This window comes from Rhagoletis pomonella, unplaced genomic scaffold, assembly GCF_013731165.1.
Source record: "Rhagoletis pomonella isolate Grant_MI unplaced genomic scaffold, Rhpom_1.0 Rhpom_scaffold_00008, whole genome shotgun sequence".
Taxonomy (NCBI): Eukaryota; Metazoa; Arthropoda; class Insecta; order Diptera; family Tephritidae; genus Rhagoletis; species Rhagoletis pomonella.
This window is the reverse complement of record NW_023458562.1, coordinates 28,700,325-28,704,413: the sequence shown is the minus strand read 5'-3', so window position 1 is coordinate 28,704,413 and position 4,089 is coordinate 28,700,325. Positions and strand designations below refer to the sequence as shown.

The 4,089-nt window shown below is 36.0% G+C and overlaps 1 long non-coding RNA gene across 1 annotated transcript in view; it reads right to left on the bottom strand.

Annotated features, from left to right (window-relative positions):
* The window catches only part of LOC118744584, a 28,327-nt gene extending 24,560 nt beyond the window's left edge, over positions 1-3,767 (bottom strand). The window contains exon 1 of the long non-coding RNA XR_004993565.1: positions 3,613-3,767. This is a non-coding gene — a long non-coding RNA (uncharacterized LOC118744584). The remainder of the gene's footprint in view (positions 1-3,612) is intronic.
* Positions 3,768-4,089: the final 322 nt, after the last annotated feature.

Below are 4,089 nucleotides of genomic sequence, written 5' to 3'. Positions count from 1 at the left end.
GACAACGAAAAAATTAGTAATTTCGGTACTTTATCGCGTACACAAACTCGGGCACCTATACACAAATTGTATTAATTTAAAAGCATGTGATGTCAGAAACAATCAGAACGGATCGGAATATATTTATAATAAAAGCCTATAACGAAAGAGCAAGTACACTGTAACAAAATAATAACAAGTTGTGATTCTGATATGTCTGGTCCCTATAAAGGCCCGGGCCCGCAGGGATTCACCCCTTTCGCCCTCCCTCTCGTCGGGCCTGTAGGTGGTGCATCAAGAGTGTGCCCATACTCCTTTGGTTTAGTGCCAATCATTGAGTCATGAAGAAATTAACGGTAACGCAGTATTGAAGTCAGCTGTATTTTTTGCTTACAAATTGGTATATTACCGGTTGGAATCTGATGGGTCATACAGCTTGAACTTCGAGAGGTCACTCATCAGTTAAACGAGTTAGACTAGACGTCTTGTTAATTTAACCTCATTTGACAAGTTAACCCCTAATAGCCCCTCTCCAACCAAAATTCTGTATCTTTTTTTGTTTTAACTCTCGAATACCTAGAGGATTAGAATACGCTGTATGTAGCAATAACAACTAATATAGTCTCACACATCGCATGTCATATTCATCATAACGCCATTAACATAAACTTACCAAGAGTAATTACAACATAACACATACACTGTACATACATACATATATACATACATATGTATGTACATAAATACAAATGACTAACGACACTTTGTATTGTCGAAAATCACGTATGGGGAACAAATGTCCTCAAGAAACAGTCTCGCTCATCAGCTAAGCCTGTCTGTAGCCAGCTACCCATTTGCAAACATACCAATTTCAAGCTGTCGCGTCGTTACGCGCCTTGAAAATTTTAATTAATTTCAAAAGTTTTACCAAGATTTACCCAGCAATTAGTCAAATCAGAGATACAAGAAACCAACCAAAAGCTGAGAGGTAGAGTCAAGCGCGGCAGGTGGGCAGGCATGTCGACCAGCAGACAGCAGAACGACAAGCAGTTAAGTAAATAAGGAGGAAGAGCGAGACTACAGCGAGCAATGCAAGGACAACAGAGCATGGAATCCAATGACGACAAGATACTTGCATTAAATATAAATATACATAAATATATTATTTTACTTGAAATATACTTGTTTGGAGACATGCGGTTAAGAGGCACAAAATGTCTCAATCAGCAATATAACGACACAAAAGACTAAAACAAAACTTTATATGAATGGAGTGCCGTCAAAGTTCTGTCTACGCTGGACTGATAGTCTGGCGGTCTCCAAATTTTGAGGCAAAGTATGTGTGGAGTTATTTCTATTGAGTGCAGAATGCTGTAAGTTTTCTCTCTCCATATAAGTTGCATAACGTCTGGGCAAATAAATGCTATCAAATAGAGCTTCGTTATTCTAAACGCAAATACATTAGAGAACAGCTAAAAGACTCGCTGTATGTTTCATGAGCTGGAAAGCTCACATTATTTCAAATATTTTGGCTGTTTTATTAAGTTGAAATACTCATCACATTTAGAGAGTAAAGTCGACAGCCGAAAGGAATCTGGATTCCGTAATTTAATTGTAAATATATTCCTTTAAGAGATAACATGATGAACCAGCAACCCTAGGCCTATTTTCATATTGTAAGTCCTGTATCAGGTTAAGGTTAGCTAATAACTTCATAAATGCACATTAGGGCAGTCGTAGAAATGGGATAGAATTCTTGAAAGTCAATAATTTTCGATCGGAAAACTCTGCTTCTCTTTACGAGACTTCCAATAATAATACCCATTTGGCCGCTGTGGTGTAGTGGTTAGCAGTTAGAAAAAAGGTGGTTTCTTAACAGCGGTCGCAAATCGGCAGGCAATGTCAAACCTCTGTATGTATTTCTGCCATGAAAAACAGCTTCTCGTAAAAATACAATCGCCGTTCGGAGTCGGCGCAAAACTGTAGGACCCTCCTCTTTGTGAAACAACATCAAGGCGCACGCCACAAATCGGAGGAGAAGCTCGGCCAAACACTTACATATGTGTAAGCGCCAATCTATTATTATTATTATTATTTAACAATTTTTTAATACTAAATATCATCTACACATAGGTTCCCCAGAAAATACATGGGAACTTTCCTGACGAGAAACGCAAGAAAAGGAATTCCCCAAACTCGAACAAGAGAATATGAGAAATAAGAACCTTCTTAACAAATTAATTGATTTAAATCAACTCCAATTTCAACAATAATATCTATCGCAACCTTGCAAAAGAGAAAAGGCAATTAACGAAGTTTAGGAATAAAAATAATTGTATGAAATTGAAAACTATTACATTATTTTTTCTACAAGGACGCATCTTCCAATTTTGAACCGACTTCACAAAAAGTTTATCATTTTTTTTAATCGGAAAGGTGGTACCTTAAGCGTAGTCACATACTAATTTGGTTTGGTTCCGATCATTGGATCGTGAAGAAATTAACGGCTAAAATTTTCATACATGCATTGAAGTCGGTTGTATTTTTGCTTAAAAATTACTAGTCTATTTCAAAGAACTCACATTAAACACATTTCTTTTATTACCATCACACGAACGTACTGTGCTTCGTTTTTGATTAAATATTATGACAGCCTCATCTACGAATTCTCTGGCAAATTTCGACATCAAGCAATTTTGCACTCCACAAATCCTTTCATTACAGTGTCAATTACAAATTCATCATGCCGCACTGCCACAGGGCACACTAATGAATGTGTGTGCGGCTGAGTGGACCAAAAGCCGCAAATTTGTCGAGTGTTCAAATATGCAGCAACAAGGGTAATAATATGCTGTCGTTTTAAAAATGGGGAGAAGATAGCAAAATTTTGAAAGTTTAGTTGGTAAATATTTGTAAAAGGAAACTTTAAAAGCTGTGCTGATTTAATTGGGGGGAATTTTGGCATTCCTTAAATTGATTTTTGCATTTCTTCTAAAGTGTTGAAAATTTTGGAAAGACTTTGTTGAGTGCATTTTTAAATATTCATACTTATAGCTGAAATACAATGCCGGCGAACGGCGAACTCACCACAGCGAAATTCGCGCTGTCAAAATTAGAACACCCACAAGCACATGAAATTGAACACAGCCAAAGCGAAATGCGAAGTTCGCCGGGCACCGTTTCGCCGAGATAGTTTTATTTCTATCGTTGCCGTAAGTACCCCCGTTGTATGAATATTTAAAAATGCGCTTAACAAAGTCTTTCCAAAATTTTTGTACACTTTAGAAGAAATGCAAAAATTAATTTAAGGAATGCAAAAATTAATTTAAGGAATGCCCAAATTCCCCCCAATTAAATCAGCATAGCTTTTAAAGCTTCCTTTTACAAATATGTACCAACTAAAATTTCAAAATTTTGCTATCTTCACTAAGTCTTGCAAAATCCTCGCACGATGTACGTATGGCTATAGGAAAACTTTGCAAGCCGCGCAATCTGTACCTCGTGCAAGAATTTTGCTAGACTTAGGGAATACACCTAATATGTGTAATGATAGCTGATTTCGCTTTACTGAACACTACTGTTATAGTAGCTAGTAAATAAGTAAATTAATAAATTTTACCACTTTGAACTTACACGCATACAATAAAAATCTGCCGACTTTGTTACCTCATTATCAAGCCACAAAAACCAACTTGACGCAATTTAAATGTGGTAAACTAAAATTATTTGTATGCCAGTAAATAACTGCCGTTTCACTTGTTCAAATAAATGCCAACGCTTATACGAATGCAAACAACTGCTGTTTCACTGGTTCACATGTACGATTGCTTGACTTGTATTAAATTTCAAACCACGAGTTTGTGTGAGTGCTGTGCTTATTATTGTAATTATCTACTGCAATACTAGTTTATTTGCACTTGTCAATGGCATTATTTAATATTTAGTGTAATTTTGTTGTTGCTACTACTAGTACTGATATTCTTGTTGCTTTATTGGCATTCAGTAACGCGCTTTGTTGAGTGAAAAATAATAAATAATTTTGCACAAAATAATTGGAATTGAAATTAAATATATATAGTTCACTACTTTGTTTTGCTCTTCTTATTGTTG